General features: G+C 45.8%; 2 protein-coding genes across 3 annotated transcripts in view; both read right to left on the bottom strand.

The window, feature by feature from the left end:
• HDHD2 (haloacid dehalogenase like hydrolase domain containing 2) overlaps window positions 1–26,684 on the bottom strand; it is a 91,759-nt gene that overhangs the window by 24,234 nt on the left and 40,841 nt on the right. The window lies entirely within an intron of this gene.
• Window positions 22,571–26,684, bottom strand: part of SKOR2 (SKI family transcriptional corepressor 2) — a gene marked incomplete at its 5' end in the record, with an annotated part of 33,205 nt that continues 29,091 nt past the window's right edge. Inside the window, one exon of one of the 2 annotated variants that reach the window (XM_082241859.1) lies at window positions 22,571–23,216. Of the gene's footprint in view, window positions 23,217–25,353; window positions 25,390–26,684 lie in introns of those variants that run through there. The other variant, XM_082241858.1, reaches the window with a different exon arrangement.

Raw genomic sequence — 26,684 nt, forward strand, 5'->3', positions numbered from 1 at the left:
ACTCAAGAAGAGCAACGGTATTGGAAGCACTCACAGTGAACTTTGGCCAGCAGTATCAGGCTAATTTATAGCACAAGATTATTGTGAAGATAAACGGGGGGTGGGGAGAACCATATCTTCTTCTTTGACGATCATTTGTAAGATTGTCTTCCGTGAACACAGTCTGTAAGTGACTATGGAGGCCAATTCTGGATCCACACATCCTTCCACAGTGGGAACATGGGTTTCCGGGCAGGAGTTGATCAAATTGAGGGTTACCTAAATGTGCCTTCCTCTTAGCACGTTTCTCCCTTTCATCCTGAGTTCAAGCGTCTTCAAAGCCCATGACACCTTTGGTCAAGGCTGTTCTCCATCTGGAGCTCTCGCAGGCCAGTGTTTCCCAGTTGTCAGTGTTTATACTACATTTCTTTTTTTAGATTTGCCTTGAGAGTCTTTAAACTGTTTTTGTTGACCACCAGCATTACGCTTTCCATTTTTAAGTTCGGAATAGAGTAGTTGCTTTGGAAGACGATAATCAGGCATCCGCACAACATGACCAGTCCAATGAAGTTCATGTTGAAGAATCATCACACTGACACTCGTGATCTTTGCTTCTTCCAGTACACTGGCATTAGTCTTCCCAAGTGATGTGTAAAATTTTTCAGAGACACCACTGATGGAATCAGTTGGAGATGGCATTTATGTGGTCCATGTTTGTGCGGAGATAGCTTTTCCAGGTCATGTGTCCAGCACCACTAAACCGTTTCTGGTGCAATGTGCCAGAGTGCATGGAAACGCCGTTTACCTTCCCGCCGCAGTCAGGTTGCATACAAGCATACAGTCAGGTTGGACACCTTGGAGGAAATGTGAAATTAAACTGCCTATCAGTTTCTTCAGATTTCTCAGTTTCTAGCATTATGAGCCAGAGCATATTTCCCTCCATTAAGCCATTCATAATTTTATAAAAGTTTTCAGTGTCTTACCTTAGTCATTGGGTTGTTTGTTTGCATGGTAGCAGGAGGACCAAGAGAGAAGAGATGTAACCACAGTTTTACACTCACACATGGTGTGATCCAGGTCATAGAGAAGGGACTCTAATTCTTGGATCATTTTGGTTGGTTCTGTAAGAGATGAGATTTCTATCTTTATTTTCATGGCTCTCTACCCACAGGTGAGATTTCCAAAGCACGGAGAACATGTCCTTTCAGTATTGATTGTTATTTTGAAAGTGTAAGACATTTTACTATGTACTTAAACTAGAAAGAAAAATTGCAACCTAATGTGCATGCGCGCATTCCTTAATGACTGTGTAAGTTGGGTTTTTTAAAACAAACAAACCAACACACGCACATTCACTTTAGGTAGCTAGCATTACTATTATAGCTTTGTAGCTGGTTAATTTCACTATTGTCTCTCTTAATATTTTTCATTTTTAGGGATGCTGTGGTCTAAACCACTGAGCCTCTTGGGCTTGCTGATCAGAAGGTTGGCGGTTCAAATCTGCGTGACGGGGTAAGCTCCTGTTGCTCTGTCCCATCTCCTGCCAACCTAGCAGTTCAAAAGCACACCAGTGCAAGTAGATAAATAGGTACTGCTGCGACGGGAATTATATGGCATTTCCATGCACTCTGGAACATTGTACCAGAAGCGGTTTAGTCGTGCTGGACACATGACCCGGAAAAGCTGTCTCTGAACAAACACGAAAGCTTGATGAGTGCCACACCCCATAGTCGTCTTTGACTGGACTTAACCGTCCAGGGGTCCTTTACCTTTTACAGCTTTGTAGCTGGTTAATTTCACCATTGTCTCTCTTAATATTTTTCATTTTGCTGCTGATGTAAATAGAGTTTGAAATAGTAATTAAAAAACTCATCAGGTTCTAATTGTTATTTACCTAAAATGCAGGTGTCAAGATTAATAATTGATTCCAAGCTAAAACAATTATGTTTTGTGTTATATCAACTGTGTGTGGCCTCTGGGCACTACTGTAATACAGATAACAAACCAAATAATAACTGGAGCTCAGGGATACTATACAGCTAGTGATGCATAAATAGACAATTTTTTCTCACTTATATTTTCCATTTTGATTGGTGGCAGGCTTCTGATTTGCATCATCGCTGTGATTTTATTTCGCAGTAATCATACAGTATATGAACGCCTTAATTCTGAATGGTTGACAGGTTTTATTACCCTATCAGAGCACAATGCCTGGCAATATTGTTGTGCTTTCATAGCAGCTATGAAATCCTTCTGTTTTGAAAGGAAGGCTTGTATAGCAGTGCAAACAGAGGACAAGGACAGTGAAACATGGGCTGCATTGTGTTTTGTTGAGTGGACTCCTGTGTACAGGGAACTTGCAACTTGCATGCACTTAACTTGTGCACATTCAGTTTTACGTGCTTGTCAATTTAAAAAATAAAAGAAAATGGGATGGGCATGGGGGGGGGGGACTTTGGCAATCCCACCCACCCTTGAACCATTGAAGTTTTGACTATATGTGATTTTTGGCTTTAGGTGCTATCCCTGAAATGTAACCCCGTGCTGCCAAATACAGCAGTTCTTTCCAAGGATATCAGCACAAAAGGAATGAGGAGGAGGAGGAAGGGGAACCAAAACAGTTATTAACAAACAGCAGGCATACAAAACATAACATAAAAACATACCCTACAGGGGCTACCCAATCTCCCCTTCAGCTGCCCGGAGCCCCAGGTAGAGCAGCAGGAGAAAGACCCTGACCGTCGGTCTCCCAGCATCAGGTTCTTTGATCTGGGTAGAAGCTCTCTGGGCCCCTCCCACCTATGGCTTTTATAGCCTGCCTTGATTTAATCAAGTGCACTTGACATTACTCATGATTAGCCCAGGACCCTGAGATGGAACTAATACAGAGCAGTGGCGTAGTGTGGGTTGTCAGCACCCGGGGCAAGGGAAGTAATTTGCGCCCCCTAACCCGTGGATTTTAGCACTCGAGCCAGGTAGGGGCAGAGAGCTGCGAGTGCGAGCACCCCCCCCAGATGTTGCGCCCGGTGCGGCCGGCCCCCCCTGCACCCCCCACGCTACGCCACTGATACAGAGCGGCTGAGAGTCTCCCACTACCTGCAGCCGGGCATCCAGCCATCACTTGCAACACAGAAGAGCCCAAGAAACTCCCGACAGGTGTGTGAAACACAAGAATCGAACTGGGGATGTTAAAGGGAAAGGGACATGCCACCTAACTCCTTGAAATACAATTGTCTTCCGCATTTCCACTACTAACCCCAGCGTAAATGGAGAGTTGCCTGTACCTTGAACAGGGTAATTACATATTTCTAGGGTGTGTTTTTTTAAGGTACTCCAAGTGTTTTTGGTATTCTACTTGAACTGTATAATACTTTTGCTCCCAGAGTTTTTTCCTAAGTGACAATAAGCATGTCTTTTGCCCAGTTTTGCAGCATTAAAGTGCATGCATGGTCCAGTGTCATACGATTAAGGACCACCCAAGTTTTATTATGCGTGATTTCTGCAACGTGCATTGTACCAGTGGTGGATTTCTTCTGATTTAGTTTGTTCTGCTTCTCCAATTCTACCCTATCATTGATGCAGAGGGGCTATAGTGTAACAAAATCGGGGTGGGTAGTGGTGGTGGCCGGGATAAACCAGAACATTTGTTGTACAAAATGTCGTGGGATTTCAGCAGGATGTTATGAGATCTGCACTGACTGTAAATGAAGCAGGATGACTGCCCCGAAAACCTGTGCAGATGCCGCTCCAACAGGATGAAGAGTACACATCTGAGCTAGAGGGGCTCTGACTCTGTAACAGAGACCCATTTTCAATCAATTATCACCTTGCCGACAAAGGTCCGTATAGTTAAAGCTATGGTTTTCCCAGTAGTGATGTATGGAAGTGAGAGCTGGACCATAAAGAAGGCTGAAGAATTGATGCTTTTGAATTATCGTGCTGGAGGAGACTCTTGAGAGTCCCATGGACTGCAAGAAGATCAAACCTCTCCATTCTGAAGGAAATCAGCCCTGAGTGCTCACTGGAAGGACAGATCCTGAAGCTGAGGCTCCAATACTTTGGCCACCTCATGAGAAGAGAAGGCTCCCTGGAAAAGACCCTGATGTTGGGAAAGATGGAGGGCACAAGGAGAAGGGGACGACAGAGGACATGGTTGGACCGTGTTCTCGAAGCAACCAGTATGAGTTTGACCAAACTGCGGGGGGCAGTGGAAGACAGGAGTGCCTGGCGTGCTCTGGTCCATGGGGTTGGACACGACTAAACAACTAAACAACAACAACAACAAATATTCATGTTAAGTATTTCGTGTGTTGTTTCATTCTGTTTCCAATGCACATTGCCCGCCTGACATGCATTTGTGGTTTTCCAGCTTCTACAGATACACTAAAGACTTACTAGGTAGAATTGAGAAACATGGGGAGAACAATATTTCAGTCATTTCTCCCAGTTTTAAGCTACTTCAAAAGGCTGCTGTGAAGGATAAAATGGGAGTGCAAAGGACCATACTGGTTGCCTTTGCTTGTTGGAGGCAGGGCAGGATATAAATGCAATAAATTACAGTACTCCCTCCATGTAACATTTTTCAACGTATAGTGTGTGCTAACATCACTATACTATGGGTTTCCTCCCACTGCTAGCAGCTGATGATGATATGGAATGAGGGTGGGGAAACGAGCAGCAAAATGATGTCTGGAGGAAGGGTAAGACGTACCTGACATTACAGAGAGTATAGCCTCTTTTCTCAATATAAAGGAGTGTTTATGTACTATTCCCTCCGATAAGCACATTCTTCTTCTTTTGCAGGCTCATCAGTGCAAGGAGACCCTACTTTAAGAAATTCAGCCGAGTGCCATAAAAGATGGCAGAGGCACACACAGAGCTAAGTTATATTTGCTCTCCTCGATACACATGTGTGAATCCCATTAGTGTAAATGGGATATAAATGTGTATATATTGAGAGTAAGATAGACTCACAAGAAAGGAGGGACACGTATCAGACCTATCTGGAAAACACAGCATTAGAAGATGGAGCATGAGTGTAGAGATAAACAATGTTTGTGCTAGAAAGCTCCAGTTGTTATTAGGATAGATAGTATTATCCAAGCTTACCAATGTATTTGAGTTATGTTGCATTCTGCTTAGATTTCAGATGATTTTTCCCGTGGCTTCATATGGTGGCTTTGAGATGCTGCCAAAGTCCAAAATTAACATGCTTGAAGGAAGAATTTTCCCAGCTGGCAGTTCTCAACTGTACTGCGAATCAAGCTCCACTGAAATTCTTCATTTATTCATAATTAAAACCCAGGCATATTATGAGTGTGTGTGCCCATTTTGTGCCTGCCCGGTCAACATTAACTAAAGTAGGCACGCTAACTTGGTAGCTGCTGGTAGCACAAGCTCACAATGTGGGTCTCAAATGAAACTGGAAGTGACAACTTTTAAAAACGGGACGTGAGTGGCGCTGTGGTCTAAACCACAGAGCCTAGGGCTTGCCGATCAGAAGGTTGGTGGTTTGAATCCCTGCAACGGGGTGAGCTCCCGTTGCTCGGTCCCTGCTCCTGCTAACCTAGCAGTTCGAAAGCACGTCAAAGTGCAAGTAGATAAATAGGTACCGCTCTGGAGGGAAGGTAAACAGCATTTCCATGCACTGCTCTGGTTCGCCAGAAGCGGCTTAGTCATGCTGGCCACATGACTCGGAAGCTGTACGCCGGCTCCCTCGGCCAATAAAGCGAGATGAGTGCCGCAACCCCAGAGTTGTCCGCGACTGGACCTAACGGTCAGGCGTCCCTTTACCTTGGCTCCTGGGCAGTTAATACATGTCATTTGTTGTTTGTGTCTGGCCAACATGGCATTCTTAGGCACACATGGGCCTAGTGGCACTCTGCAGGTCTTCCCTTAATCATGAGATGGTGAGGGTGGTTATCTTGTTTCCCCTTGACAAGTACATAAAACTAAAGGACAAAGTTACGCCCTTTTCCACTCTCTCTTTCAGGTCTATGTGCTTTCCAAGGCTTGTGGATCTGTCCTATCCACATCCTTCGCCAAAAAAAATTGTCTGTGCACGTCCTCTTTCTCTCTCTGTATGTGTGAGACCTGGGAGAGTTGTTGACCAGAGAGGGCAACATCTATGATATTAACTCAAAAATTCAAATCTGCCTACAGACCTAAAAAGTATGGTGACTTCTGCAAACCACCCTTTCAAGAACCTTGTTCAAGAAAGGGAGACTGGCAACTGGCCGGTAATTACTCAAATTTTCCAAATCCAGAGAGGGTTCATTGAGCAGTGGTTGTACCACTGCCTCCTTCAGGCAGGCAGGGAGCACACCCCCTCTCACAAGGAATGAAACACCACCCTGCCCCGGCCAGTTGTCCCCTCCCTCCTAGTTATTATATAGTCAGATATATAGTCCAGTATATCTGAAGGAGCATCTCCACCCCCATCGTTCTGCCCGGACACTGAGGTCCAGCGCCGAGGGCCTTCTGGCAGTTCCCTCACTGCGAGAGGCCAAGTTACAGGGAACCAGGCAGAGGGCCTTCTCGGTAGTGGCACCCTCCCTGTGGAACGCCCTCCCATCAGATGTCAAAGAGAACAACAACTACCAGACTTTTAGAAGACATCTGAAGGCAGCTTCAGTTGTTTAGGGAAGCTTTTAATATTTGATGTATGACGGTATTTTAATATCTTGTTGGAAGCCGCCCAGAGTGGCTGGGGGAGCCCAGCCAGATGGGCGGGGTATAAATAAATTATTATTATTATTATTATTATTATTATTTTCATCGTCATCATCAGACAAGAGCTGCAAGGATCCAGGGCACAAGTGGTTGCCCTGACTGATCCAAACATCTTGTCCACAACCTCAGTCCTTAGTCCACAACTAAGAAGTTCCCACAGAGATTATACTCATAAGGGGTTTGAATGTAGAGAAGGGCCAACTCGAATTCCAAAGGTCCCATAGCTGAAGGAGATCTCCTTATCCCATCTCAGCTTCAAATCCATCAAGCAGAGAGTTGCAACTGCAGCTTTTCAACATTTGTGGAGCTCTTTGACTCAGCAAAGACTTTGCAGGAGGGTAAATTCATATCTGTCTGCAGTCAGATGCTTTTATTTATTTTCTTCAAAATATATACTTTTAAACTCTAAAATTGTATCCAATGGTTCACAATACTTTCAATAAGCAACAATAAAATGATTATTATACAATAAAGCATCAGAACAACTTAAAATCATGCAGGATCATATATAAAAAAAAACAATATTCAAGCAGTAAAACAACACTAAAAAGAGTCTTGGAGAACAACAATAACAAAAGTCTTCATCTGTTGCCTGAACAATAAAAGAGCTTTTGATTTGGCATTCTAAATTATTTAAATGCACCTCTAAATCTTTATTGCGGATGATGAAAAAGTCAGGTTCCTCACCACTGCGGTACGCAATAAATTCATATTTGAATTCATAGGCTTTGAACTGAATAGCAAGACTTCACAGTAAGAGCTCAGGCTGTAAATCTGAATTTGGAAATAATGGGGAACCTTCTGCTGCTGTGTCTTAGCAGTCACAGGCACCCAGTATTTGGATCTTAAATTCTAGTACAAGATTACAAATTGCCTTGTAATCCTCTTGGGTGTTCCATCAACAATAAAGATAAAGGTAAAGGTACCCCTGCCCGTAAGGGCCAGTCGTGACCGACTCTAGGGTTGCACGCTCATCTCGCTCAAGAGGCCGGGAGCCGGCGCCGTCCGAAGACACTTCTGAGTCACATGGCCAGCGTGACGAAGCTGCAACTGGCGAGTCAGCACCAGCGCAGCACACAGAAACGCCGTTTACTTTCCCGCTATAAAGCGGTACCTATTTATCTACTTGCACTTAGGGGTGCTATTGAACTGCTAGGTGGGCAGGAGCTGGGACCGAACCACGGGAGCTCACCCTGCTGCGGGGATTCGAACCGCCGACCTTACGATCAGCAAGTCCTAGGCACTGAGGTTTTACCCACAGCGCCACCCGCGTCCCACCATCAACAATACCTTAATACAATAGAAATATATTTTAAAAATTTAAAAATTGTCCAGTGGCACATTAGAAACCAACAAAGTAACTCTGTTCCGGCAATATTTGGTGACAGATTATGTATATATTGAACTTTTTAATTATTCTACCGCGACTGGTGAAGAAGACTTAGAGACTTTGGTTGTAATTTTTTTTAAAATAATAATAATAATAATAATAATAATAATAATAATAATAATAATAATAATATCTTTATTGTCATTTCTGATCATTTCTATTAGTCTATAAATAGTGTTTAGTGCCATTGTTATTGGCCATCATGTATTGTGTATTATATTGTTCAGCTGAATTTTTTGAAGGCACAAACAAACGGTACTGAAAATGGGATCGCGTACAACTCCCCGTTGCCATCATGCACAGAAATCATCACAAATGCAATGTAAAAAAGATGTGTGGAAGAGCCTGAAATCAAACGAGGCATTCTCTGTCAGTGCTAACTCAAGCAGAATACTGCATAGACTTGTGAATTCAGTTTCCAGTTGATCTATTTACATAAATATAGATATTTGTGGGTGGATATATATATATATATATATATGCAGGTTTTGGTGTCTTCGGGTGTCTTCCCGTGTAAGAGTCGGGGTGTCTGTGCGACGTTTCGACGAGGTCTCACTCGTCATCTTCAGGCTGGTGCTTTCGGCTTCTTGTTACTGGAACAGAGCAGAATCTGGTGTTTGAGTTCCTATAAATACTGTTGAGGGGTGTGGTGTATAGCCTCCAACGTTCTGGGCAGAGAGGAAGTTCCTAGATTAGTGTGCCTCTTCTTCTTTTGTTCCTTAATTACTTGAGGGATATCTTGAGTGATTTCATGAGTGATATTCTGAATACCACTGGGTGGGTCATTAAGTGTAGATTAGTTGCTAAAGCTTTTGTGTCTTGACCTCTTGAGCTTGTGAAGAGTTTTTCTGAGAAGATGGCTGTGCTGCATTTAGTTGTGCTCTGGGCACACCCCTCAACAGTATTTATAGGAACTCAAACACCAGATTCTGCTCTGTTCCAGTAACAAGAAGCCGAAAGCACCAGCCTGAAGATGACGAGTGAGACCTCGTCGAAACGTCGCACAGACACCCCGACTCTTACACGGGAAGACACCCGAAGACACCAAAACCTGCATTCCTGTACCCGTGAAAATCTACGAAAGCATATATATATATATATATATATATATTGGATGCCAATATCCAAGCTTGGAGTGAGAACCACGGCAGAGATTTAAAGTATCAACATATTCAGCAAAGTAATTACTAAGAAATTCGGATGGAAGAAATTCGAAGAAGTCAAATACTATGTCTATGAAGATGGATGGTATAATATGTTGTATGTATCTTTTTATTTTTTTACTTTTTCTCCTATTTTTTGTTTGTCTTTATTATTGTTAATCTTTTCTTTTTTATTATGTTTATTTACTGAAAATAATAAATATTATTTGAAGGGAAAAAAAAACATATTCAGCAAAGTAATGCATGCAAATATAGGCTAAACTTTTAAATATGCCTTTCTAAGTGAATTCCAAAATTTCCCTCTTCCCCCAGCATAGGAAAAGACCATACGTTTGGTAAGTTAAAATTGTAAGTAAACTCTCCAAAGGTCAGATTCATGTGCTTCAGGAAAGTTGCACAGACAGTGAAATTTAGCTTAGTTACAAATTGGTGAAAGTTCCTAAATTATTGGTATATGTCAGGGAACTGGAGCCAGAGAGGGGGGAGAGAATGGGAACTTATCGGGAGAAAGTTCCTTTAATTAGCAGCTGCTCTTCTTTGGACGAGGGAGATGACGAAGGACTGTCAAGAGGTAATGAATCTGAGAGGGAGGAAGCACTTCCGGAGCAAAGTACCTCTCGTCAGAGAGGAAGGAGGGGGGCCGGGTTTCGGAAGTTGTTCTGCCGGCCAAAAACGAAAGGAAAATCAGTTGAGACAACTGAACCGCCATGAAAGTGTTAAACTTTGAACATAGCTTCAAAGGCGTAATAAAACCTGTAAATACAGTGGTGCCTTGCAAGACGAAAAGAATCCGTTCTGTGATTCTCTTCGTCTAGCGGTTTTTTCGTCTTGCGAAGCAAGCCCATTGACGGATTAGCGGATTAGCGCTATTAGCGACTATTAGCGGCTTATCGGCTTATCGGATCAGCTGATAAGCAACTTAGCGGCTTAGAAAAAGGGGGGGAGGAAAAAAACCCAGCAGGAACTCGCAAGACATTTTCGTCTTGTGAAGCAAGCCCATGGGAGATTCGTTTTGTGAAGCACCTCCAAAACGGAATACTCTTTCGTCTAGTGAGTTTTCCGTCTTGCGAGGCATTCGTCTTGCGGGGCACCACTGTATGGCTGGCTGCCCGGACTCTTATCTTCGCTAGCACTCACAACTCATTGCTGACAGTATAGGAACACAAGAATGGCTGGTGAAAGTCATGCGGCTGCGCTGAAGCAACCAGCTCAATCCTCTTCACACACTGAGTTAATCAGGTAGACTGCATGCAACTATAGCCTTGATTACCTGTTTCTTCCAAAGGTGAGGGGAAGTGATATAGCTAAGCTTAGCAGGACAGCTTACTCTATGGTTTTAACCCCTTCATGCATCAACTAGACTTAAGCATGTTGGTTATTTGAAGTTGGTTATCCCAGTATTTTCCTCTTCAAACTTCAAGTGGCATTTCTGTCTCAGACACGTATATTATATATGCTGGTCCAGTAACCTGCGCTGTAAAAATATCCTTCGCTTCATTGCGCTTCACAATAATATTTACCACCACTGTTTCAGCTGCAGAAAGCTCTTTGGCAGGGCTGCTTGGTTTACCCCTTCTGAAACAAGAATAAAAAAAATACAACATAGCAAAATTAATTGGCTGGTCAAGTGTGATGTTCTGCCAAGATTGTCTTAGACTGGTAGTAGTAGTAGTAGTAATAATAATAATAATAATAATAATAATAATAATAATAAAATGCAGTGGGGAGGAAAGATTTGCAAATTGCAACTTCTCAGGAGGATCTTTGGGAGAGCAAAGTCCTGAAATCCTGAGCTGAGCTGTAGCAGCTTTTATGTCCTAACCTTAGCTTAATCATTAGAATAAATAATCACAAAAGTGAGGTTCCTGCTTCCTGATAAAGTTTTAAAAATGGGGCTAGGCAAGAAGATCTCATTCTAAACCTCTAAGAAATGGCTTCAAAATGTATTACTCTCTTTCTGCTACCCAAGGAAGTGGATGGAAGGGGAGTGTTTAGGACAGGGGTAGGCAACCTTAGGCCCAGGGGCCAGATGCGGCCCAATTGCCTTCCCAATCTGGCCTGTGGACGGTCCAGGAATCAGCATGTTTTTATATGAGTAGAATGTGTCTTTTTATTTAAAATGCATCTCTGGGTTATTTGTGGGGCATAGGAATTCGTTCATCCCCCCCAAAAAAAATATAGTCTGGCCCCCCACATGGTCTGAGGGATGGTGGACTGGCCGACGGCTGAAAAAGGTTGCTGACCCCTGGTTTAGGACATCCTTTTGCTGCCTCTAAGGCCACTAAAATGTCTTGGCTTTTTGTTGGGGGTGGGGTGCAGGGGAAGAAGGAATGAGAATTTTCTTTAACATTTTAGCTTATGATCTCCTGGCTCAAAACATCCAGGAGTTTAGGTGTTTGATGCTCTTTTGGGAGCAGGTTCTTGGTTTGCATCGCTTTTGCTTTTGTTTTATTATGTATTCAGCGGTTTCGTTTTGTATTTTTATGCTGCGAACTACCCGGTGATCTTCAGCTAAAGGGCGGTATACAAATTTAATTAATAATGAATTAATTAAGCTAAATGAATTTTCAGATCAGGCCAATAGGGGGAGGGTGACATGAGATGGTAAAAGATTTACACCATGGCAAGACCAGGCAACGAATTGCTGCGCCTCTGCCTCTCCATTGGTTACATGGTGCCCAAGAATTAAAATATGACCTGCTTATATAGCAATAGTTACACCAGCCCCGTCCTGGTTGCATTGTGTTGTGTTGCACCCGCATTCAGGGAGTTGAAGACCCACAATACTTCTTGTACAACACCATAGGGCAGCCTTCTACAACCTGGTGCCCTCTAAATGTTGGACTACAACTCCCATCATCCTTGACCTCTGGCTATGTTGACTGGGGCTAATGGGATTTGTAGTCCCCAGCTTGGTGAAGGAACATGGTATCGGGTATATTCTAAGTTTGTTTGGAATGTAAGCATGAAAGCAGATGTTATGTACTGAGTTGAATAGGATCCAAAAGGCAGCAGTCTGATTGGTCCTAGAACAATAGGCTTTAGAATGCAGCAGTCTGATTGGTCCTAGAACAATAGGATTCAGAATGCAGCAGTCTGATTGGTCCTAGAACAATAGGCTTTAGAATGCAGCAGTCTGATTGGTCCTAGAACAATAGGATTCAGAATGCAGCAGTCTGATTGGTCCTAGAACAATAGGGTCCAGAATGCAGCAGTCTGATTGGTCCACTGGAGCCACCCAATCCAGCTCCAGGTGGAAGTGAATCCGCAACCTGATTGGCCTACAGGTGAATCCCGGAATTAGCGAATCAGATGGGGCCCATTGTGTAAATAATGTACATAAAGCAGACATTCTGCAGGAACTTCCATTCCTCCTCACCACTATGAGCTGAATAAAGAGCATTAAATCCACTCTCGACTCGGAGTAAATTTCACCAGAGCTGGAGTCTGACAGATTCCCCAGAAATGCACTACCTCTGAAAATGCAACACCCTCGTTCGGATTGTCTTCACTGCAACGAACATCAGAGCTGCCAGAAAGATGCTCCCAGAGAGACATAACATGATGATCTCATAGGTCCAAGAGGAAAGATCTAAGCACAGAGAACAAAAGCAACCATTCCTTAAATGTACACCCCGTGGTGTTAGGTTATTAGCATTAATCCTTTTCTCAACAACGTGGATTTGAAATAAAAAAATGAAAGCTTGTGAATAGACCTTGGTCTATTGTTCAGCATATCTGCATGCAAATCACCCCAGATTCAACCCTTGCTATATTCAGTCTAACTTTAAGAAGGACCACATAGCAGTTGATGGGAAGGACCCCTGCCCGGAAAGATGATGCCAGCATTCGCCAACCTGGTGCCCACCGGATTTTGTTGGACTATAATGCCAGTCAATCCTAGCCATCAGAGCCATGCTAGCTGGAACTGGCAGAGGTTGCAGTTCAGCAACATCTGAAGAGCATCAGGTCAGTGAAAGCTGGAGTAGTCCAATGGACCAGTGGTCTGACTTGGAACAAGGCAGCTGCATATGTTCATGAACCATTGTCACCTTTGCAGAGAAGCCGTGCAGGGAAACCACAAATAGTGAGGAGTGGTGACTAGATTTATAAAACGAAGTTCCTCCTAGGGTTGTTGATCAACATCTGCTAAGAGCATATTATTATTATTGTTGTTGTTGTTGTTGTTGTTGTTGTTGTTGTTGTTGTTGTTGTTATTATTATTATTATTATTATTATTATTATTATTATTATTATTATTATTTTATTTATATCCCGCCCAGCTGAAGCCGGGCTCAGAGCGGCTAACAACAATAAAAGTAACACAACATTCTAAAATCAATTCATTTTAAAATCAATTCAAACTCAAATCAATGGCAGCCATTGGGCTAGAATTCTTTGAAGATTACCAAAGGAGGGGGTCAGACTGTGCCTTGGCCAAAGGCCTGGTGGAACAGCTCTGTCTTGCAGGCCCTGCAGAAAGATGTCAAGTCCTACAGGGCCCTAGTCTCTTGTGACAGAGCGTTCCACCAGATCGGGGCCAAAAAAGCCCTGGCTCTGGTTGAGGCCAGCCTAACCTCCCTGTGGCCTGGGACCTCCAAGATGTTTTTGTTTGAGGACCGTAAGGTCCTCCGTGGGACATACCAGGAGAGGCGGTCCCGTAGGTACGAGGGTCCTAGGCCGTATAGGGCTTTAAAGGTAAAAACCAGCCCCTTAAACCTGATCCTGTACTCCCCTGGGAGCCAGTGCAGCTGGTATAGCACCAGGTGAATGTGATCCTGTGGCGAGGACATGCAAAGAGCATCTCTAAAAATTATTCTTTCCACATGGTACCTGGCACCACGGCAGGCAATCCAGGCTCACGAGCAAACAGGTGGGGCAGCTAGACCTGGCTTAGTAAATTCTGAGCTCAGGGGAATATGCACCTGCCCCAGTTACTGTGCTATAGTTACAAAGAAGTTGCATTTATTGACACTGACATTCTTGGTGCTTCCAGACAATGTGCTTATTGAGCATTCATTCTGATTTGCTTGCAGGGAGCTTAGACGATTTCTTCATCCCACACTTCTGGCGCATTTCCCTATCACTTCCCTTATCACAAAATCTGAACTTTTCAGGAAGCGAATTTGTTGCACAAGACCACCCAATCAGCTGTGGTTATACAACCTGAATTTTCTGGTCTGTGATTGGAAAGAGACTCAGTCTAGAAATCAATCTGACTGGCATGAAGTATTTGGGGGGAGGGTGGGCATAATAATAATAATAATAATAATAATAATAATAATAATAATAATTTATACCCAGCCCATCTGGCTGAGTTTTCCCAGCCACTCTGGGCAGTTTCCAACAGAATATTAAAATACAATAATCTATTAAACATTAAAAGCTTCGCAGGTGGCGCTGTTGGTTAAACCACAGAGCCTAGAGCTTGCCGATCACAAGGTCGGCGGTTCGAATCCCCGCGACGGGGTAAGCTCCCGTTGCTCCGCCCCTGCTCCTGCCAACCTAGCAGTTCAAAAGCACATCAAGGTGCAAGTAGATAAATAGGTACCGCTCCGGCGGGAAGGTAAATGGGGCAGCTGCTCCCTCCAAATAAAGTAAATAAACAAAAATACATAACTAAGCTCGGTTTTGCACTTCCCAACATAAATCCTGCCCCACCCTAACATAAATCCTGGCTACGCCTATGTCTCAGGTTGATGTTGAGACCTGTGGCAAAATCTTCGCCAGTGAGCTTGTACAGTTTGGAACAAGAGGAAACCTTGTTGGCCTTCCAACGTTTTGTTTTTAAATGAATGGGATTAACCTTCGCTGAATATAGCTTTGCAGTGTGGAGTACCTGGATCCTTGGGGGGAAGCGTTCCATAGAATTCCTCCTCCCCAGGAGTAAGCATGCTGCAAAGGAAAACAGAGCAGAGAGCTGTAAGAAGGATGAAGGTTGTTAATGTGATAGGCTGGGGATGATGTACATTCCTAAAGGCAATTCCCATCATCCCTGATCATTTGCTGTGCTACCTGCTGTTGATGGGTGTTGGAGTCCAATGATGTGTGAAGGGCCACAGGTATTCCACCATGGTTTGAAACTATGGGTAGGCAAACTAAGGCCCGGGGGGCGGATTTGGCCAAATCGCCTTCTCAATCCGGCCCGCGGATGGTCCGGGAATCAATGTGTGTCTAAATCAGTGTTTCCCAAACGTTTTTGGGCAACGGCACACCTGTTTACCGGGAAAAAATCTCGCGGCACACCACCATTAAAGCCCCGCCCCGTGACGTCAGCGCGCAGCGTCACGCCGGGAGGGACGCACAAAAGTGAACGTTTTTTCCCTTCCCCTTGCCGGGGTGGGAGGAGGCAGCAGAGCGAGGGACTGAGGGACGGCGGCAGCTGAGGCGGCGGCGGCTGTTGTGGTGGTGGCGGCGATAGCGGGCGGAGGAGGAGCCGTCGTCGGGAGTTGCTGCTGCTGCTGTTGCTGCTGCTGCCCGGACATGCCGGCCTCCTCCTCCTCCGCTGTCTCGCGCTCCTCCCTTTTGCGCGCGCTGCCCCGCCGCTCGGCACCACCACCGCGGAGCCGCCCCCGGCTCGACGCGGATCCTCGCCGCCGCCGCCTCTCGCCGCCCGACTCGCCCGCCTCCCTCCCACGGCACACCAGCCGGTGTCTCACGGCACACTAGTGTGCCGCGGAACACCGGTTGGGAAACACTGGTCTAAATGAGTAGAATGAGTCCTTTTCTTTAAAATGCATCTCTGATTATTTGTGGGGCCTGCCTGGTGTTTTTACATGAGGAGAATGTGTGCTTTTATTTAAAATGCATGTCTGGGTTATTTGTGGGGCATAGGAATTCGTTCATATATTTTTTCCCAAAATATAGTGTGGCCCCCTACAAGGTCTGAGGGATAGTGGACCGGCCCCCTGCTGAAAAAGTTTGCTGACCCCTGTTTTAAACCATTAAAATGGGAATGTGTGCTAAATATCATTGCAGGGGCAGGCTTGCTGTCTCGGCCAGAGTTGCGAGGGCATCTCCACCCCACCTCCCCATTGCATTGCCCTGTAAGCAAAGTTTTAAAGTGGGAGGGAAAGGGGTGGGAGACATGGGGCTTGGAGCAACAGACTTGGGGGTTTGGAGGGTCCTGGGACTCCTCCTAACATCATCCCTCTGTAGTGACTGACTGTTGTTTTCAGCATCCGTCTGTCTTGAGAGACAATGGAGTACGCCACCAGGGGTGAAGCCAAACCGCTGGAGAATCACGGCGCCTGCTGTGGCTGCAGAGACCGGTAACTCGTAACTGCTACCTCCTGCATTGTTTGTGCTGCACTAGCAGTGCCAAAGTGACCTCCCTGGGGCATAAGCCTGGGCGGTGTGTGTGGAGGCCGTGGGCTGCCCAGACAACAAGACCCTCCTCTCAGCCTCACTGATGCAGTCCAAAGGAAAGCAGAGCAAGATGATTGGCACCAGCAGTGGCGTAGTGTGGGGGGTGCAGGCAGGGCCGGCCACACCGGGCGCAACATCTGGGGGTTAGGGTTAGGGGGCACAAATTACTTGCCTTGCCCCGGGTGCTGACAACCCACGCTACGCCACTGGGCACCAGCTTGGCTGCAGGAGTTGCCAGAAGGAGGCGTACAAGGGATTCCACTCCAGATTTGTGTATGGTCTGCTCCTTAGCCTTTGCTTCTTCTTAAGATGTCCCACCAAGCAGCAGGTAAGTGACTGACTATGTATTTGCTGGCATTTGGGCCCAAGCATCTTATAAGTTCATTGTACTAAGTCAGGGGTCAGCAACCTTTTTCAGCCGTGAGCCGGTCCACTGTCCCTCAGACAATTTGGTGGGCCAGACACACACACTCTCTCTCTATATATAATGTATTTTTATTAAAGATTTTCTTCATTTACAAAGGTATGTGCAATGTCTCCCTTGTATTTTCCCCCCCATGTAACTTTTTTTTTTTTTTACACAAATCGGTTTCATTTGTTGAGACATTAGTAAGGAAAGGGGGAAAGAGGTGGAGGGGGGGGAAAGATGAGTGGGGTTGGAGTTGGGTGGCAATGTTTCTATTTTGGCCGGACTATATTTGGGGGGGGGGGAATTAAAAATGAACAAATTCCTATGCCCCACAAATAACCCAGAGATGCATTTTAAATAAAAGGACACATTCTACTCATGTAAAAACACGCTGATTCCCGGACCGTCTGCGGGCTGGATTGAGAAGGTAATTGGGCTGCATCCGGCCCACGGGTCTTAGGTTGCCTACCCCTGAACTAAGTTTTTCCCAAGTTGATCTAAGGAAAGGCACACATATACTAGTGTGGGGAGGATTTCTTTCCAGGTCTCAGGCATCATTTCTGATTTTACTTAGGCGTGAAAAGGACTTGCACATCCTTTTTTCTGGGGACTTCTCTCTCTCTCTCTCTTGTTGTCTTGCTTCTTCACATATACCACCCGTGGCTAATGGATTCCCCCCTGTTCCCTCACCCCACCCCAATAAATTTGTTTTAACTTAAGGTTGTCAGTGCAAAGAGAATAGAATTTAAAGTGGCCCATCCATAACGCGAGGCACAAACTCCCTGGCACCTGGGGACATGCCACAGCCAGTTGATTAACATATTTATTAAAGGTGTGCTATCGGGCTATGCATTCGGTAATTCCACACCTCATTTATAATCTGGAATAAGGGGCAGCCAGGGTCAGTGCATAAATGCCACAAGGAAGCCACTATATTAACGCCCAAGTGACAAAACAAAAATGCCTTGGGATGAATTTATGGGGAAGGAAGGCCTTTAAATCCCAAGGCTTTAACGGAGGCTCAGAATGGAATCGGGCTCTGGAATTATGTGCTATAATGTTTAACGGGAGTTTTGTTGTCACGTATATTATTTTTCCTGATAAGACATTTCATATTTATGTTGTGGCTTTTCCCCCCCTTCGGAAAAAGAAAGAAAGATAATGGTATTGTAAGTGAGGCTGTGTCTTCGCTGTCGTGATTTGATGTGCCTTTGACAGAGCCTGGACTCCATGGGAATAAGGTCGTAGGATGCTCCTGTAGGAACAGACCAAAGACCCATCTAGTTCGGCTTCCAACTTCCTGCTGTGGCCAGCTAGATTCCTCCAGAAAGCCCACCAATGGGGACTTGGACACAATGGCCCTCTCCTATTTAGTAATGTATTGCACCTGCTTCATTCGATGGCCATAACTAAAGAGAACAATTGGTGGAACATTCTCCAGGGGGTTTTAATCAAGGAGAGGGGTAGTACCTCTTGTGGGTACCTATCGTGCTTCTGGGGTAGTTTGTCCACCTTTGGTCCCCACCCTGCACTCATCTCTCACCTGTGGCTACTAGAAGCTGTCAGCATGAGATAGCAGCCACACCCCAGGAACAGCTTCAACTAGCCGGCTAAAGCGGGTGAGGATAGTTGATGGGTGTTAAACCCTCAGAGAGTTAGGGACTTCCCTTGCATGCGAAAGGAAGATTGATCAGGAGAGATGGAACTGCCAGTTGCTTTCTGCCATGATTGCTAAGAAATGCCTCCATCTTCACAGGAGGTGTTGTTGTTGTTGTTTAGTCGTTTAGTCGTGTCCGACTGTTCGTGACCCCATGGACCAGAGCACGCCAGGCACTCCTGTCTTCCACTACCTCCTGCAGTTTGGTCAAACTCATGCTGGTAGCTTCGAGAACACTATCCAACCATCTCGTCCTCTGTCGTCCCCTTCTCCTTGTGCCCTCCATCTTTCCCAACATCAGGGTCTTCTCACAGGAGGTAGATCACTGTATATCCTGCACGGGGCTGCCTCTGAAGACTTCAGGCTGGTGCAGAATTCTGCAGTCAGATTGCTCACAAGAAACTGGTAGTTCTAACGGTTCTAGCACAACTGAGCTGGCTTCCAAGATGATTCCATTAGGGACCCTCTGCCTGATTCTGTAGGGCTTGTCTTGTGTTCTTAGCCCCATTCCCAACAACATATTTGTCTCCTCTTATTTTAACACCCAGGCTAAAGAAACTGCTAGAAGCTGTCTGCATGGGACAGCAGCCACACCCCAGGTAAAGGCTTTGACTGGCCGGTTAAACCAGGTGAGGGTAACTGATGGGTCTCAAACCCCCAGTGAGTTAGGGACTGCTCTTGCATGCAAAGACAGGCTCCAGAGGATTGAGTGGGTGAGACCAAGAGTGAGGGTTGGTCAAGAAGGCGATTTCTGCATGTGCTGTACAGGGAAGTAAGGGGCTAATGGGGCTTGTCAACCAGTGAAGGGAGCCCCTCTAGGAGAAGGAAAACTCTGATCCTAAATCTCTGCTGCCTTGTGGGATATCACTGAGAGAAGAAAAGGTTAGGGAGAAAACTCTACACAGTTCTGAAGCGGAGTCCCTAAGACGGTTGGAGGGTGCCTTGTTGGCCTCCTTCCAGCAACTCCTGCAGCCAAGCTGGTGCCAAACTTATTGCTCTCCTTTTGTTTGGACCACATCATTTTTGACCAGGCAGCCCAGGACCTCCATACACGCTGCCTAGGCTTGTGCCCCAAGGAGGTCATTTTGGTACTGTCAATGCCACAGTTTGATTTTGCCCACAGAGCCCAAAAAGCCCCAGTGAATGCCCTGAGCTACAGTCTCATTTGGCCAGTTCTGGGTCAAAAGGTGCCGTTTGGGGGATGTCTCAAAGTACCCATAGACTCTGAACTGAAGACATTTACACCAGAAATGGGTGAGAGGGAGGAATGAACAGCATTTAGACATAAAACAAGGAGCTATGGACTAATTACCTTGTGGCTGTCAAGTCTTCTTTCCTGTTCGTCTCTCACTGGGTCTCATTGGGTCTCTCGATGAAAGAAGATCTTGTCATGCTGAGCTCTCAGCTTGTCACCTTCTTGTACTCCTGATTTGTATGAGGAGTTTAGTTGCTCTTAGCCTTTTATTGAGAGGGAGGTGGAATTCCCTGCCTCACCCATGTACCGATAATTTCTTTCACACTGTGTTCTGTAAGATACCAAGGCTCCCCCTACAGGGTTAGTTCTGCATGCTAGTTTTTGATTTTACTATGGCACTACTACTACTACTACTACTACTACTAGGGATGTGGGTGGCGCTGTGGGTTAAACCACAGAGCCTAGGGCTTGCCGATCAGAAGGTCGGCAGTTCAAATCCCCACGACAGGGTGAGCTCCCGTTGTTTGGTCCCTGCTCCTGCCCACCTAGCAGTTTGAAAGCACATCAAAGTACAAGTAGATAAATAGGTACCGCTCTGGCAGGAAGGTAAACGGCGTTTCCGTGCGCTGCTCTGGTTTTGCCAGAAGCAGCTTAGCCATGCTGGCCACATGACCCGGAAGCTGCACGCTGGCTCCCTCAGCCAAAGTGAGATGCGTGCCACAACCCCAGAGTCGTCTGCGACTGGACCTAATGGTCAGGAGTCCCTTTACCTTTTGCTACTACTAGTAGTAGAACTATTTAGATGTAGAATCACTTGCACTTCACAGAGAGAAAGGCAATCTCATTTCCCCAGCAGCTTCTGTTCTTCTGCGTCCCATCATTCCACTGTTGTGGAATGCCAGTTGTTCTGAACAGGTTCTTTGCAGAGGTCAAGCATTAATGTCCTCAGAAGATAAGCTGTAGTCAAGGTGGTGGCAACTATATAAAAACAGCAGCAAGAACCCAGCTGCCTTTATGGGAAATTCAGTAAGCCACACCCATTATTCCTGTTAAATATCATTATTCGAAACCCCCACAGATTTTTTACACAAGACTGGAATCATTTAGTACAAAGATAAGGACGATATTGTGATCATAAAGTAATTTTTAGCAGACACATTTCACAGCTGATGACGTAAAAAATGGACTTGGCCTTGTTGTTTCTCTGCCTAGATGGCAACTGACTCACTGGGTTTCAATCAAAAGGTGGAAATGATTACATAAAGTCGTGCAACTTTGACTGGAACACAGAGCACATAGAGTTGCACACAGAGAGCACATACTTGTATGGAGCAGCATTGCACAACCAGTGCCCATCTGACTTCTGCTGTCTTATGGGATAATTGACCCATAAGCTGTGCAGCGCTAGGTTATCCAAAACCTGACTGTTCAAAGCTTGACAAGTGTCAGCTAAATTCCTGAATCAACTCCACTGAAAATATTACAAGAATCTTAGGAAAAGGTAAAGGGACCCCTGACCATTAAGTCCAGCCATGGACGACTCTGGGGTTGCGGCGCTCATCTCGCTTTACTGGCTGAGAGAGCCGGCATACAGCTTCCGGGTCATGTGGCCACAGCGCCACCACAGAGCACCTTAAATGATTCTGTTGGTTTGGTGAAACAGACTAACAAGACGGCTGCCTCTCTGGGATGGAAAATGTTGTGCTTGTGGTGAGATCAGGTGACAGTAAAGCCCTCCCCAAGGTGTTGGGTCGGTGATGGTTCTATGGGAGAAGCACTTGCGGTCCTTCCCTAAAGCCCTTGGAACACCTGCCCGCACCTCCGCCTCCTCCTCTTCCTCCTCTCACTGAACTGCTTTCTCTATGGTTGCCCTCGCTCTCCTCATCAATTCATAGGCCGTGCCAGGCTGCCCATCTCATTCGGGCACAGCCACAGTACGGCCTAGCGGGAGCGGCGGTGACGGGCAAAGGGGAGGCCCCAGGCGGAGATGCTCAGTTCGGCGGCTGCAAGGAGGATGGCGGCAGAAGGGCCCGAGGCTCCCACAAGTCCTGGCGGGGAGGGGCTCCCGGGAGCCGAGGCTGGTGAGAGGAGGCTGGAGGGGGGTGGGCCGGGCAGCCAAGTAACACGGTTGGAGCCTCCCTCCTCCCTGGCCGGCAGGGAGGGAGGGAGAGGAGCTGCTTCTTTTGAAACCCGGGCAATTTAAGGGACATGATCAATAAGGGACAGCAGCGGGACATGGCGCTGGGATAAGGGACTGTCCCGCCAAATAAGGGACAGTTGACAGCTATGGACCCTACTCCTTGTAGACAACACTGAGCCAGATATATCAATGGCCTGCAGCAGCTTCATATCTGCACACATATTCAAGCGTATCAACCAACACAGTTATTACCTGCCATGACAAACAACAGGGCGAGGAGGAAGATTAAGCAAATGAATGAAACAGCTGACTTGCAGGAAAGCACCAACTATTACGTCATATAGTTTTCTGTTTTTATTATAGACTTTTTTTATCCACATGAATGTTAAAGAAACTACAACAGAGTTAAATACCTTTTTTCCTTTTAATCTCAGGGGTTATATTTTTAATTACACTCAATAATAAATTGTAAAATATTTCCAGAAGAGTACAATCTTCATTCATACAGCAGGCAAAATACTGGGAGAGAACGGAGAGAGTCTGGGAAAAGGTGGTTGAGCGGATGAGGATCCTTGGATTTCCCAGTCTGCTTTCAGAAAGCGCTGGGTATGGCTAATGCTCTTCCATCAATACATCTCAATGTCACGCTAGCCCAAGTTTGTTCTCCCCCCCCCCTTCTGAATCACGGTCCTTTCCACAAAAGAATCACTCTTCAAAAGCAAAACAAGCCGAACTCTCCGCGTGCTTTTGTGACACTGCACCGGGAAGCCTTGGAAGGGTCTTTTGTGTGGGTTTAACCACATGACTGGGTCAGAAAGCCTTTTCACAGTTTCTATCAAGTTGAGGAGTCCTTCTAAAAACACCAAACCAAACTCTGGTACCACCAAAAAGATCCAAGACAGGCATTCTTGAATTGTTCCACCTTTTTTAAAACTCTTCTTCTCCCTCCTCCTCTTCCTCCTCTTCTTTTGAAATTAATAAATGTCTGCTACATTCTAATTTACATGGTTGTCCATGAAGCTTTGAGGTCACTTGTCCTTGGGTTCAATGGAACCTGATTTATTTTTGTTTCTTCCTTATTTTTTTAAAAAACACCCAAAGCCCTTCCATTTTCAGTCTTCAAATAAGTCTGAAATCAAAGCGATGGATGGATAGTTTCTTATCAGAGGATCCAGCGCTCCTGCTATAAAGCGAGAGAAAATAAAATATTAGAACAGGCTATAAATCAATCACATCATTTGATTTAATTACATAAATCTTAGCTATGACCGTCCATAATTTAACAATTCTCTCCCATTGACAGCAATAACAAAAATAAGAAGAAAGCCTTATCTCCCTTGGCTAGAGCAAGTTGGCAAGGCTTAGCAAGTGTAGGCAGATCCACCAATGAAATTGTTCTGACAGTCATAGAATCATAGAATTGTAGAGTTGGAAGGGACCCCAGGGTCATCTAGTCCAACCCCCTGGAATGCAGGAATCTCAGCTAAAGCATCCATGACAGATGCTCATCCAACCTCTGCTTAAAAAACTCCAATGAAGGAAAGTCCACCAGCTTCTGAAGGAGACCGTTCCACCATTGAACAGCTCTTACTGTCAGAAAGTTCTTCCTGATGTTGAGCAGGAATTTCCTTCTTGTAATTTGAAGCCTACCCTCCAGAGCAGGAGAACAGAACCCTCTTCTCATTGGGTCTAAACTGCCATCATTCACAGAACACAGAAGTGGAAACCCTGAATCTGTGCCATACCTGAAGGAGCATCTCCACCTCCATCGTTCTGCCTGGACACTGAGGTCCAGCGCAGGGGGCCTTCTGGCAGTTCCCTCACTGCGAGAAGCCAACCAGGCAGAGGGCCTTCTCGGTAGTGGCACCCACCCTGTGGAACGCCTTCCCACCAAATGTCAAAGAGAAAAACAACTACAGTGGTACCTCAGGTTACATACGCTTCAGGTTACAGACTCCGCTAACCCAGAAATAGTGTTTCAGGTTAAGAACTTTGCTTCAGGATGAGAACAGAAATCGTGCTCCGGCGGCGCGGTGGCAGCAGGTGGCTCCATTAGCTAAAGTGGTGCTTCAGGATAAGAACAGTTTCAGGTTAAGAATGGACCTCCAGAACAAATTAAGTACTTAACCTGAGGTACCACTGTATAATAGTCTATTAAACATTAAAAGCTTCCCTAAAAAGGGCTGCCTTCAGATGTCTTCTAAAAGTCTGGTAGTTGTTTTTCTCTTTGACATCTGGTGGGAGGGCGTTCCACAGGGTGGGTGCCACTACCGAGAAGGTCCTCTGCCTGGTTCCCTGTAACTTGGCTTCTCGCAGGGAGGGAACTGCCAGAAGGCCCTCGGCGCTGGATCTCAGTGTCCGGGCAGAACGATGGGGATGGAGACGCTCCTTCAGGTATACTGGGCCGAGGCCGTTTAGGGCATTAAAGGTCAGCACCAACACTTTGAATTGTGCTTGAATTGCAAATCTGACACCATATGAATTGATGTTTCCCTCCAAGCAAATTCAAGGCAAAGTAATTTGTGTGAAAGCCTTTCTCTCTCTCATTTCTGTGCAGCTGATTGCTGCTCCGTTAGTGCAATCAGGCAGAAGTAGGGATGAGACTGATAGTCCCTGCTCTGCAATGCCACCCAGAGAATGGTCAGAGAGGGTTGTACTGCACTCATGAGCCCAACTGGACCAGGCAATTAGAGGCGCCAAAAGAGGCTTGAGTTAACATGAGTTCAGTACTTTAGTCTGAGAAGCTTATCAGAGCAGCTGCTGTAGAGAATGTGGCCAGCTACTTGACCTCACCTGTATCCCAATCTCTGCCCGCTTTTTCTATGTTCACTGATCTAGACCTTGACTTGTGCCCAAACTGGTCTCTGGCCCTTGCAGGCCCAATCCTGCTGGGCCCAACACTGCAAAAAATAAGGGGACTGTCAGCTTCTGCCAGGCTATACAGTGGTACTTCGGGTTACAGTGGTACCTTGGGTTAAGTACTTAATTCGTTCCGGAGGTCCGTTCTTAACCTGAAACTGTTCTTAACCTGAAGCACCACTTTAGCTAATGGGGCCTCCTGCTGCTGCTGTGCTGCCGGAGCACGATTTCTGTTCTTATCCTGAAGCAAAGTTCTTAACCTAAAGCACTATTTCTGGGTTAGCGGAGTCTGTAACCTGAAGCGTATGTAACCCGAGGTACCACTGTACAATGCAAGGCTGGCAGGCGGCATTTGGCTGGGAGGTTTACCTGTTGCGCAGAATCGCTTGAGCAACTAAGAGAGGCAGCGTGCTTAGATATGCAGAGAGTGAACAGCCCAGCAGATAAATTTCTCATGCTGGGTCTGTTGTCGCTGACATGCCTCCCCTGCAGACAGCCTGATTTTTTTTTTAATATAAAAAAAGTAGACAGCAGTGCTTTTCAAAGATTAGTGTTCGCTTAAATGCTAACTAAACCATCCAAGCAGAGAAACCGCTGGGATTATTACCAAGAATAGATAGATCTATTTAGAGTGGGGTGTTTGTTTTCATTTGTTGGCTCTCGATACAAAAAGAATGCAAACGACTCCGTACATTGGCTGCAGGTGTCTTAACGAAGTGGAGGAGAACATGCTCAGTCAGTAGACCACGAGACCCTTAATCTCAGGTTGTGGGTTCAAGCCAAAGATTCCTGCTTTGCAGGGTGTAGGGGTGCAAATACCCAGAGTGTGGGGGTCAGGTGGGATCGCTATGAGGAATTATAAAATATGCATCATGCCATTGTGTCCGCGATGAAAGCATTGCGTTGACTGGGTTTGATTCATTGACAATAATTTCTGATCAAATCCCACAAGCTTCTCCATCTCTACCATTTGCTTTCTCTACACCCGACAGGCACGTATAAGCATTCTAAAACAGGCCAGTTGCTTCACCGGGCATCCTGGGTCAAAAAGATAGTAGGTAGCTTCTTTGATGTAGCTATTGTTAGTTTTGTTAATCTAAGGGCCAGGAAGAGAGTTCACAAGGAGATGCTAAATCCTGCCTCTCCTGTTTATGACCTCCGGTGTTTCCTAAAAGCATTCCCCCTTGCTTCTTCTTTTATTTACTCTGGACTACTATGCATGCTCAGGGGACACGGGTGGTGCTGTGGGTTAAACCACAGAGCCTAGGACTTGCCGATCAGAAGGTTGGTGGTTCGAAACCCTGCAACAGGGTGAGCTCCTGTTGTTTGGTCCTAGCTCCTGCCAACCTAGCAGTTTGAAAGCACAAAGTGCAAGTAGATAAATAGGTACCGCTCCAGCGGGAAGGTAAACGGCGTTTCCGTGTGCAGCTCTGGTTCGCCAGAAGCGGCTTAGTCATGCTGGCCACATGACCCGGAAGCTGTCTGCGGACAAACGCCAGCTCTCTCGGCCAATAAAGCGAGATGAGCGCCGCAACCCCAGAGTCGTCCGTGACTGGACCTAACCCCAGAGTCGTCCGTGACTGGACAGAGTCGGTCACGACGACCTAATGGTCAGGGGTCCCTTTACCTTTACCTTTACTATGCATGCTCAAATTAGCTCTTTGTAGTTTTAACTTTAACTTTGTCCCCATGTGGGGGTTTTGAAATGCTCAGAGGAAATCTGATTGGTTCTTATGAACACTGTGTAAAAATTTATTTTGTGAATAAAACAACCTGGGCCAAGGGGTGGACA

This window comes from Podarcis vaucheri (assembly GCF_965113315.1).
Source record: "Podarcis vaucheri genome assembly, chromosome: 11".
NCBI lineage: Eukaryota > Metazoa > Chordata > Lepidosauria > Squamata > Lacertidae > Podarcis > Podarcis vaucheri.